The 12,438-nt window shown below is 53.1% G+C and overlaps 1 protein-coding gene across 1 annotated transcript in view; it reads left to right on the top strand.

Annotated features, from left to right (window-relative positions):
- BCAS4 (breast carcinoma amplified sequence 4) overlaps nucleotides 1-12,438 on the top strand; it is a 58,728-nt gene that overhangs the window by 45,863 nt on the left and 427 nt on the right. The window lies entirely within an intron of this gene.

Raw genomic sequence — 12,438 nt, forward strand, 5'->3', positions numbered from 1 at the left:
CTGGATGTGTTTGCAGGTAGAGCCCACAGGACTTGCTGGGGAGGGCGAGTGGCAGGTGGAGATTTGAGTGTGGAATTCAGGGCTGGTGGAATCCAGTGGAAAGTCACTTGGGGCTGAATGAGATGCCCAGGGAAGGGGAGATGCTAGAGGCAGGAACACAGAGGGGACACTGCAGTGACAGATGGATGAGGTCCCTGCAGAGGTGGCAGAGAGGGGCTGACCCGGCCGAGGCGGCGGGTGGGCCTGGAAGCGGGAGCGCTTGGAATCTCTTTCCTCGTCCTTTCTCTCTTCGCAGAGGTGGAGGGATGGCGCCCAGTTGAGGCCAGGGGCTTGGCCCTGGGCTGGAAGGTTTAACCAGAGATTTCCAGGGCCCTGAACAAAATGAGAAAAGAGTGAGGTCTTGCCCCTGAGGCCAGGTGGAGCCTGGTCAGCAGAAACCGTCCTGTCTTCTGAGAGGTCTTTTGTGCCTTTGTGGTATCACTGCTTGGAGGAGGGGGGGTTGGCGAGTGGGGGCTGTTTCGTGTGTCCTCACTGGCACCGTGACTTGGTCGCTGCTTGGCTTGAGCTTAGAGAGCCCTGGACCACGCAGCAGCTCTGTGGCTTCCTCTGGGTCTTTCCCCAGCCCGTGCTCCCCCTCTCCCTGCGTCCCCTCTGCTGTCTGCCCCATGTCACCTTCTCAGGGCCACTTGGCTCTTCTGTCTCCTCTTCTCTCTCTCTCTCGTTGCCTCGTTTTTCCTTCATCCCTCATCTCTATTTTTCCTTTTCTCTTCTCCATTTCCCCGATTTTCCCCTCTTTTCCATCTATTTCCTCTCTTTCTGGATTCCCCTTCTCTTGTTTTTGGCTCCATCTCTCTCTCCTACGTTTTTCTCTCCTTTTCTGTCTCCTCTTGCCCGTGTCTCCTTCTGTCTCTAATTGTCTCTGTCTCTGCTTCTACCATCTGTCTCTGTCTCTCCCTCTAGTGTCTCTGTCTCTCCCTCCACCTCAAATGTTCCTCCCCAGACCCTGGAAGCCACCCTTCTCACTGTCAGGGGGCCCTGGTAGATAAAAAGTCTTCCTCAGACAGGGTGGCCCGGGAGCGAGCTCTTGTGAAAGGCCCCGTGAGTGAGTGCCTGGCACCTCTGGAGAAGGCGAGGCACCTCTCCAAGGCCATGTCACAGGCTGCCCCACAGAGAAGGACAAGCCTGGGCTGAACTGCACAGACACAGGGCGGACCTCTGGGGGTGGCCCGTGTCTGAGGAAAGGAGTGGATCAAGAGAGGCCTGGATCGAGGAGAAGGGACGCAGGTAACAGTCCGGGCCTTGCCTTCGGAGCAGGGTGCTTCAACTGCCACTGGGCCATGCTCTTCTCATGGGGAGGTGGCTGCAGAAAGATGGACCTTTCTCCAGGCTGGGCAGGTGCCTAGAGGAGGCGTCTGAACACCTGCTGGTTCTGGTAGATGCCTCTGGTTCTGCCATGATGGCTTGTTTATTTAATGGATAACAGCTGCCCACGTTAAGCAACATTGGCACCTCAGAGTGGCCTCTATGGAATGTGACAAAATGGTAAACTGTGTTTGCTGTTGGCTTCCCAAGGCTAGTTGGTGTGATTTTCAACACTCTCGTGTGGGGCCAGCCAACAAAACCTCCAAGGATCCTATTGCTAATTCAGCATCCAAGTGAGAAATCTATGACTCTGATGTGACAGTAGCCAATTGCTGGACCTTGGCCAGCTGTTGGTGTGGTTCAGGGGGCACTAATCTGAAGAGAGACACTGATTCAGGAAGGTAGAGAATCTCCATTTGACCGAGTGTGGCTAGCTGGTGTGTTACCCTTGGCTGGGATGGAATCTTCATTTCACTGTTTGATGCTGCGAGGGGGTCGGTCCGGGCTCCAGCCAAATTCATCTGCTGATGTCCTCTCATGTTTCACCTCCGCTCCTGCCTTGCCCTTTGCTCCATGGTGTTTTTGCAGCCAGGAGAACTGGCCGTTATCCCATGCCCACGTCTGGTCCACAGAGCCTTCCCCAGGTGACCTTTCTGAGTTACAGTGCAGGATAAACACTGCCCACCCTGGGGGCACTCATCCCAGTTTGAAATCCAGCTCTGTCACTGGGTACAGACTTTGTGGGGCCCAGGGCAAAATGACAGTGTGGGGCCCCTTTGTCAAAGCTGATTGAGAGTTTCAGGAGAGTGACAGCAGAACTGTAGACCGAGCACGGGGCCTGAGTGACCGCACAGGCTACACGTTCAAGCCCATCTGCCTGGAGTGAGTCCTAAACCTTGCCGGGTCTTTGTTTCCATGTCTGTAGAATGGGATTGCCAGTCATAGCCACTGCATAAATCCTTGTGAGCAGTAGTGGAGATAATGTGAGGTGCAGCGTCTTTATTATTGATGCTGATACCATTATTATTACTTAATAGCACTCGTCATCTGTGTTGGTCCCTTGTCACTTTGCAGATGTTGCCTTGTATGCACTTTATTTATTTTCAAATGAACTTTTAATTTTGGATAATTTTAGATTTGCAGAAAACTTGCAAAGATTGGATAGAGAGTTCCCACTTGGCCTTCCTCAGTTCCACTTTCCACACTGTTGTCATCTTATGTCACCCAGGACAGTTGTCAAGACTAAAACACCAGTGTCAGAATATTAATATTAACTAAACCCTAGACTTTGTTTGTATTCCACCAGGTTTACCTTGAATGTCCCTTTTCTGTCCCGCATCCCATCCAGGGAGGCACATTGCTTTTAGAGTGTGCCTTACTTTTAATGTAATTTGTATCTCTGATAGTGGGACCCAGACCCAGCCAGGGCAAGGATGCCAGCCTTGAACCACGCTGCGACACCTGAGTGGAGCCCCTGCAAGCACCCTCATGGTTGGTTTCAGGTTCCTGATCCCTGGGCAGCAAGAGGCCAGCCCCCAGGCCCTTTCCGCTCTGACTTGGGGTGGTGATCCAATCCCAGGTTCCTTCAATTCATCCATTGTCCAAGTGTCTCCTGGGTGCCACTCTCCAGCTGCCACTGGGGCTGTGGCCCTGAAGACTGCTTGGTCCCCATCCCTATAGAGCTCTAGCTAGTGGGGAGACAGGACAAGTAGCAACCAAGGAAAGAGGAAAACAGGATATGCTTCACATGGTGAAGGAGGAAGGTGACCCAGGTGAACTTAGGGGCCCTTACGAGGGTCAGGAAAGTCTCCCTGAGCTGAGCCCTGAAGGACAAGAAAGAACCAGCATGAGAAGACCTGGGGGGAAAGCCACGAGGGGCGATGGTAGGTGCAAAGGTCCTGAGTCGGGACAGATCCCGCTGAGGTCCAGGAGCAGGAAGAAGCCCTGGCTGGATGGCTGTGAGTGAGGGGAGGCCACAGGTTGAATCACGTAGGTCTGCAGTCAACAAGCCCAGCCCTGAGGGGCCAGGCAGGTGCCAGAAATGAGTGCCGAGGGCTGGGAGAGCATGTGGCCCCCACAAAGGGGCTGCCGCTGCTCAGCCCCACACATCACTGCCCAGGATGCCAGACCTTCTGATTTGTTTAGAGAAGCTTGAAACCCGTTTTTAAAAGGGAAATAACATTTCATTTAAAAAATGAATTTGGGGAGAATTCGTAGGTGGAATTGAAGACAGGTTGGATGTGAGGGATAAGGGGAGTTGAGGGTGAGCCCCAGGTTTCTGATTTGGGCAGGCTGGGTTGATAGAGGTTGTGTTTAGTGAGGAGAGACCGCGGCTGGGTCTGCAGAAAGCCTTAGTTTCCTCATCAGTAAAATGGCTTTGTGATACCCATGCAGATTTGGGTCTATGGAATGTAGCAAGTACTTAAGTAATAGGTACAAGGGTAGATTTGTAAAAGTTTATGGAAATATAAAATTTAAAAATAATACAAGGGCTGGCCAGATAACTCGGTTAGAGCATGGTACTGATAACACCAAGGTCCAGAGTGCGATCCCTGCACTGGCCAGCTGCGAAAAAAAAAGAAAAGATAATACAAATCTTTCCACGAACTTTTTGAAGTGCTCCATACACATGAGTGTATGGTGATCAGACAGTTGTAATCAGTGCACAGTGATGGGAAGCAAAGCATAGGTGCTTTCATGCTCCAATAAGGTGACGCCAGCACAAACCATCAATTGGAGGAGGGTAGGGGAGAGGGAGGTGGCACGGGGACAGCAGAGTTCCTTGGCCAAGGTTGGAGAAATTAGACTCTGGGTCAGGAACTGGTGCCTCTGGGGAGACCTGGTTCTGGCAGGTGTCGTGACACTGACTCCTCCCACCCGGCTGTCCCTGTGTGTGAGCTTGGATTTAGTAGCCAGCATCTTGGCAAAACTTCTGGGGGCTCCGCCTCTGCTGGTTTCCATGTTAACACATTTCCTCCAGCTAAAAGTAGAATCCTTGGGGATCTAGGAACCTTCAGAGCCTAGGGTCCGTATTGCCTTAAGGGGATTGCACCATCTCTTCCCTGCTACTGGGGTCTCCCTGGCCACTGGCTGCCCATTCTGGGAGCCCCAGCCCTGTGCCTCTGTTATTAGGGCCTCTGCAGCCTCCCACTTCCACCAGCTGCTGTGGTCACTGGGCTGGCAGAGGCTGGTGCTGGGGGCCGGGCTGGCCAGGAGGATTCTGATAGGAAGGAGCGGCTCTCCCATGCTGGCTCTGTGAGGCTGGCCAGCCCAACCCTGCGGGCAGGATTGGACACGCAGGGGCTGCTTACAGAGAAATGGGAGGGGTTCTACTCACAGCTGTCAGAGCATTCTGGAAGACTTGGGGCCCTGGAGCAGACACGGACGTTGCAGGCAGGATAGCCAGGCGTGGTCTGAGGTACAGAAAGCCCTGAGCCAGGGCAGAGGAAGGAGGCCAGGCCCAAGAGGGAAGGCCTGCGGGCTGGCGCTGGCAGGGGCTGGTGCCAAGAGCTCAGAAAAGCCTGGTTTGAATCCCCACTCAGCCTTTCACCAGCTGTGTGAACCAGGGCACGCGACATAGCCCTGTCCTCTCCAAGCCTGCTTTCTCGTCTTTAAAATGGGTGTGGCCACGGTCCTTGTCTCATGGGCTCTCGTGAGCACCAGAGGAGACAGTGGGATAAATAGCAGCAGCAGCTGGTCTTGGTGGCCCAGTTGGGCAGCTGCCCACCTGTGGGGCCCAGGGTATGGGATTGGAAGCAGCAGCCTTCTCCATCCAGCATTCTTGACAGCCCTATGGAGACTTGCCTGAACCATGTGAGCCTGGAGCCCCTGCCAGCTCAGATGCCCACAGCCTTCTGCAGGTCCTAAGTCAGGCCAGGCAGAGATGACAGCAAACTGGACAGCACATGCCCTGCCTCCTGGGGCCAGCTCGCCGCATCCCGCAGGAATGTCATCCAGTATGGCCAGGTAGGTCAGTTTCTCCAGAGAAATAGTCACTGGGTATTATCTGAACATCTGGTTCTGCCATGCTGGCTGACTCATTTTTAAATTTGTCTGCCGGCCAGACAGTGACCAAAGGTCACCGGTTTGTGATCTTTCAGTAGGCTAGAAGGGGAGACTCCTGAGGGTCCCAGGTTGCAAAGCAGATGCTGAAGGGACATTCTGGGGCCTGACTGAGCCCACCCCAGCCCCACTAAGCTCCAGGGGTACCTAGGTGCTGGGGCAGCTCTGATGCTGGAGCTGGCAGGCCTGGGTTCAGATCTCAGCTCTGCCAGTTCCTAGCTGGGTGACTATGGCCAAGTGACTCTCTTTTTTGGCCTGTTTCCTCTTTTGCTAAGTGGGATTAAAGATACCTGCCTCCCTCAGTGGCCATGAGGATGAATGTGCTATGAACCTGCAGGGCCCGTCACAGGCTGGGTGATCCTGAGGTGCTCAATATGCAGTCGCTGTGGTTGAATGGAGAGAGGCCGGGGCTTGGTTTGTGGAGTTAGACTGATCTGCTTCTGCTTCTCTGGGTGCTTTTTTTTTTTTTTTAAATAAATTTTTAAGGAAAAAAAAAATTTTAATTTTAGAATTAGATGGCTGGCTGGTTAGCTCCAAAGTCAAAGGTTCAGATCTCCATACCAGCCAGCTGCCAGAAAAAAAAAGAATTAAAGTAGCTGAGGAGTACAGAGTGCCTCGCCCAGTTTCTCCTGCTGTGAACGTATTACTGAGGTGCATCGTCACAGCTAAGGAACCAACATCGACACGCTGTTCTGAATTAAACTCCACGGTATATTCAGATTTCACTAGTTTTTCCTTAATACCCTTTTCTGTTCCAGGATTGCCTCCAGGAGCGCATATTTATATTTAGTTGTCATGTCTCCTTAGCCTCCTCTGGTCTATGACGGTTTCTCAGACTCCTTGCTTTTGATGACCTTGACAGTTTTGAGGCATATTGGTTAGGTATTTTGCATAGTACCCTTCAGTTAGGGCTTATCTGATGTTCTTCTCATGGTTAGACTGGGGCTATGGGTGTTTGGGAGGAAGACCACGGAGGAGAAGAGCCCTGCTCAGCACACCATGGCAAGGGTGCGTACTTGAACATGACCTATCACTGATGATGTGGAACTTGATCTCCTGGCTGAGGCTGTTTGCCGGGTTTCCCCACTCACTGTAAAGTTACCCCCCACCCCTCCATACTCTTCTTCCATAGTCTTTGAAAGCTAATCACTAAGTACAGCCCCCACTCCAGGGAGGAGGGCACAGGCAGGCTCCAACATCTGGAGGGGACATGCAGACATAGACTATTTGGAATTCTTGTGAAATTTGTATCTTCTCCCTGTCTGCTTGCTTTTCCATCTAGCAGTTTCTACTTCTGAAGATCCTTCCATTTCATTACTTAAACTACCTAGGCCTGAGTCCTTGCTCTGCCCACTTACTTCCCTGTGTGACTGTGGGTGACTTCCTATTAAATGGAGGGATGATGAGAATAGTAATGGCATGTGTCACCAGGCTGTGTCTGGCTGCATAACAGAAACCTGACCTGACGCAAGGGATTTAATCAAATAGGGTTTGTATGTTTTTCTCATGTGATGAGAAGTCCTGCAGTGGCCAGCTGAGCTGATGGGGCTTCTCAAGGAAGTAGTCAGGGATCCAGACTTCTCCTGGCTGCTGTTCTGCCATCCTTAGGATGTGGCTTTCGGCCTCATGGTCCCAAAGGGGCTGCAGCACCTCCAGTATCACTGCTGTGTCCCAGGCAGGACTCGATGAAGTTGATGGTATTTGAAGCTCAGGAGGATGAGAAACTGCTACTTTAAAGGAGTGCTGCAAGGGTTGAAGATAACGTAAACTAGTGCAAGGTTGGGGTAGTCATCATTTTCACAATGGGATGGGCTTCTCCCAAGTTTCCTGGCACTGGGATGCCTGGTGACCTGGGGGGTGAAGCTGGGCCTCTGGCAGTAGACACCTGAGCTCCTTTACTTGGTCAACCTGGGGCCTCAGCCTCCCTGGGGTTGACCCAGGCTTTGGGGGTGTTGTGGCTGACCCTGTGGAACCCCAGAACCCAGCCTATGAGTAGGGCTGCAGTGTAGACACTTCTCCTTTTGGGGTGGAGGGTGCTAGGGCCAGCAGCCCTAGTGACCTGCACCTCCTGCTTGCTCTGGGTGAGCCAGGACAGCCTGGGGCTGCAGTGATTTCCCAAGAGCAGCAGACTGAGTAAAACTCAGGCCCGAGGACAATCAGCAAGGCAGGCCTGGCCCTGCATCGGGCAGCCTCTGTCTGGTGACCTACAACTCAGTGCCCACACGTGTGGGAGATATAGGAAGGGTTTGTAGTTCCCATTCTATTTGGGGAAATAGATTTAACTCAGAGGCAAACTATGGTCTAGGGGCCAAATCTGGCCTGCCACTGTTTTTGTAAATAAAGTTTTATTGGAACACAGCCATGCCTTTTGTTTACTTATTGTCTACGGCTGCTGTTGTGCTACGAGGGCAGAGTTGAGTTGTTGCAACAGAGACCGGGTAGCTTGCAAAGTGCAAAATATTTACTGTTTGGTCCTTTACAGAAAAAGATTGCTGACGCTGGCCAGAACAGAAAGCAGTCCAGGAGCAGGAATGTGCAATTAGGGCTTCCTAAAAGGGAGATACAAGGACCTAAGAGAGGCTGTGGAGGATTTCTGGAAATAGGCGTGAAAGGGTGGCCCAGGGCAAGCAAAGGCCCTGGGGTAGGTGGGCTTGGCTTTAGAGCAGATGGTGACCTGACTGGGGGGCTTCAGAAAAGAAGCTCTGAATGCAGCCAGGGCATAGGGTTCACCTTGACACATGCTGCGGCAGCCATTCATGGTCTTTGTCAGAAAAGGAAGTGCTTGGTGATGTAGATTGCCAGGGGTGCCAACTCTGAGGCATCTGAAACAGCAGGTTACAGAAATGGGAAGTGTCTCAGGGGCAGCTGCTCCTCGGCTTGGTCAACTTGAGCCACAAGGGACCATGGGCCCACAGCTGCCAGATGATCTGATTTTCCAAGAGAAACTGGAAGTGTGGTTTTCATGGGAAATCTGATTTTCATATGTTTGCAATTAATTCCACTTTGACAAAATCATGAAGCAGACCAAGTACATGTGCATCTGGCCTGTGGGCTGTTGATTTGGGAACTCAGGTGTCCAGGGTGGAAGTGGGGAGATGTAGGGGTGTGGGCAGACCCGGGAGTACAGGCCAGGCCAGCGCCCCAGAGGTCCCGCTGGCAGAGGATGACAGGCAGGGCTCTGGGCAGTGGAGGAGGACATGGCAGAGCCCTGGACCAGCAGTGTCAGGTTTCCTTCCTTGACCTGGTCTGCCCCAGAGCAGGCTGGGAGGTGGGGGTGGGGAGCCAGAACCCGAAGCCTGGGATACTCCTCGCTTACCTGGCTGACCCCAGAGGGGAATCATATTACCAGCCGGAGGGCACAGGGTGGGTGGTGGAGAGCTCCGAAGTCTGCTCTGGGATTATTAAGGGTGAAGCCCATGGGCGAGACCCTTAGGGGTTAGGTTTGCTCCTGTGTCCCTGAGGAGCCCTGTGGGATGATGGGCGGGGGCTGGGCCTGGAGCCAGCCAGGCCTAAGGGGACCCCATGGTTCCCTTGTGCCCGTGACCTCTGAGATGTGGAGCGACTCCTCGCCTTGCAGGTGGCCATGAGAATACACTCCTGGGGTGTGGTCCCGCTCACCACTGGCGTCTGGAACATCTGGCTATTCCAGCCTCACACACCAGCCTCCCCTGCTGACTCCAGCTGCTGGCTTCCAAGCACTGGCTGGTGCCACTGTGAGTTTATTATTTGTTTTAGGCAGGACTCTTAGATGCAAGTGACAGCAACCCTGGTGAACTTGGCTTAAGCACAGAAGAGAATCTCAAGGCTCTTGAACAGGAAAAGTCCCAGGGTAATTCTAGCCTCAGGCAAAATTGGACTCAGGTGCTCAGATGATATTGCCAGGACTCCAACTTGCCCGTCTCCCAACCCTGCTTCCCTCAGTGTTGGCTTCATTCTCAGGAGGCCAGGCTCTGCCTCCGTGTGGTGACAGAAGTGGCCCTCACCCCATCCCCCCTCCCTCCTAGCAGGAGTCCCGTGGCTGCTTCTCATTGGCCTGGTGTGTGTCACATGCTCCCCCAAGACCAATCACCGTGGGTGGGGAGAGCTGCTCAGGTGGGAGGGGGCACAAGTGGGTCCCTTAGAAAAATCAAGATGCTAGTACCTGAAGGGGAAGCGGACAGGTTGTCCCCTGGCCCCTGCCTGGCTGACTTCAGGCCCAGCTCTCCAGTTAGCTGTGAGTCACTTACCCCAGTGACACAGGGTGTCACGTGGTGAGCATAAGCTGACCAAGAGAGAGGGCTAACTCTTCACTCACTCTTCATAGAAAACCATCAGAACCACACACACCCATCACTCCATGAACTGATCAATCTAGTCCCCAGGGCATAGTCCTCACTATCTAATCACCTCCTGAAGCCCCACCTTTCAGTTACCATAATAGGATTTCCCACCCTCTTAACACTGTCACAGTGGGGATCACAAACTTTTGGGGGACATAATTCAATCCATATCACCCTCCATCACCAGGCGAGATGCCTCAACAACCGGTTTCTTGCATTAGCTCTTGCTGGGCCTAAAGATACAATTACATCTAAAGCTGATAGGGTCTCTTATTACTACTTCTCCTTGCTTCCTTTGTAATTATGTTGATTTTCCTCCTTTTTTGGAAGTCTCTTTCCTTGAGGGAGGAGGCAGAATCCCCATCCTTGGTGGTAGAACCATTTCAAAAAGGTACGGGGGTCAGGATGAGGCCTAGCAGTTCCAGGAGGAGCCGCCTTGCTGGCCTGACACTCTGACCTTTGCCTGGGTCCCAAGGGTCAGGAGAAGAAGGGACAGGTCTTTTCAGAATCACAAGTGCTCTTTGGCCCCCCTGTCATGTGGATGAAACGGCTGGTCTTTGAACTGACATTATTCACTCGAATGGTGTGTTTTCTAGATGCTGCAATGGCCAGTCCTCAAGAGAAAGAGGGTGAAGATGTTCTCGATCTGTGGGGTGTCCACAGACTGCATCCCTCTGGCTGTGGATGTCTCTTGTCGCTCACTTCCCAGTTGTGTTCTGACAGTGGTGCTCTCAGGGGGACTCGTGTCTACTGATCTGCAGGGGCAGGAGGTGGCCAGGGAAGGTTCTGGGAGAAGAGAGGGCAGGTGGGGATAGGTCCTGTCTCCCAAGCCACCCCCAAGCAGGCTGAGGCAAGAGTGGCTGGCGAGGGTTGACCCGATGAAATATTCTATTTGCTTTGTGGGAGGCTGACCCTTGGCCAAGGTGAATTACTGGTACTGGTTTTCCAGACGTGGAGGTGGTGACACAGGTTGATATGCGGTCCCTAGATAGCCAAGCATGTTCTACCTTATTTAAAATCCTTCAGTGGTTCCCTTCTGCAACAGAGAGAAGGCTCAGTGGGGTGGAAAGTTCAAGGGCTTTGGAGCTCATATGTTAGAATCTGTCCACTCCCACCCTTAACCTGGCCACCTTTAGTGGACACCTGCCTCAGTTTCCTCCCTAGCCACTCTTTCTCTTACTATTTCTACTCTATTCTGCTCTTCCTAAAACACATACCTAATTACACACCCACCCCCCCCACACACCCACCCCACTGAATAGCTTCAAAGGCTCCCTGGTGCTCTTAGGATAAAGTTCTCAGTGTGGCTGTTGAGAGCCTGTGTGGTCTGGACCTGGTTTCCAGCCTCACCCTGGTCTATGCTCTAACCTAGCTGACCTTGGAAGAAGTTGCTTCAGTTCCTCAAGCCCCCCACACCACATCCCACTTTGCATACGCTGTTCCCTCAGCCTGGAACACCAACCCACCCCTTTCCCCTCTCCTATGCCCTCTTCCTCTAACTCCTGGTGAATTCCTGCTGGTGTGGTTGAGGTCCTAGATGGCTCAGTCCTCTGCCCTGACCCCTCCGGGATGAGCTGGGTCTTCTATGTTCCCAAGGCCCTGGTGCCTCCCACCATTGGCCCCTGTCACATGGTGGCATTGTTTCTCTGGGCTGTTTGTCTCCCACTAAATGGCATGTTCCGTGATGGCTGGGACCATGGTCTTGGTCATGGCTGTGTCCTCAGCATACAGGACAGGGCCTGGCTCAGTGCACATGCTCAGTGAGATGGTGGTTGAGTGGATGGATGCTCAGAGGATGTGTAACTTGGGGCAAGGCACCTCCTGAGCCTCAGTTTCCCCCTCTGCAATGGAGGTGACAGTTATGGTGTCAAGTGTGGGGGAAGACAGGTAAGCAGGCAGCACAGTGTGGGTCACCCAGATGTGCTTGGCGAGGGGGGAGCTGCCGGTAACCAGGGCAGAGGGGGACCCCTGTCCTTGCTCTGGCACCTTGGCTGCAGCTGAAGGCTGGACCACAACTGGGTCTCAGCCCGAGTGGGCAGGGGTGGCCAGGAGTTGGAACAGTCCAGGGAGCTGTGGGGAGAGGGTCTCTTCCCTCTGCATGCCTGACCTGTATTCCTGCCCATCCCTCTGCTGGGCCCACCCAGGAGCAGCATCCCGTAGCCTTGCCAACCCCTCCTTCCTCCAGAGAGGCTGCAGTCACCGGGGTAACTGCAGGAGACGGTATGAGAACACACCCTGATGCCCAGGCCACACCCCAGTCCTGGGACATCAGACTATACTGCACGGTACAGGTGTAAGTATTTCATAAAACTCCCAGGAGATTCCAATGGATGGCCCAGTTTGAGAACTGCCATCTGAGGTCATCCTCCATGAACCTTGTGTGCATGTAAACTGTAGGGTCCCGTCAAGCAGAGCTTGGAGAGGGGTTGCTTAACAGGAAATCTCCCCCTCCCAACCAGCCCTCCACAAAAATCCACATCAGAAACAAGTAAGCACTTCTTACAACAGTTTTATTTTTTGCAAGAGTCGTACATGCATATGGCACAAACTTCAGGGAGCACAGATAGGTGCAGAGCGAAAGAAAAATCAGTGCCTCTCACCAGTGACGGCCACCACACCCAGGCTCTCAGCTGGCCCTGCAGAGCTGCCTGTCACATACATAGTGTAGGCTCACTTCTCCTCTGTCACAGGTGGT

This window comes from Cynocephalus volans, chromosome 1 (genome assembly GCF_027409185.1).
Source record: "Cynocephalus volans isolate mCynVol1 chromosome 1, mCynVol1.pri, whole genome shotgun sequence".
Lineage (NCBI taxonomy): Eukaryota > Metazoa > Chordata > Mammalia > Dermoptera > Cynocephalidae > Cynocephalus > Cynocephalus volans.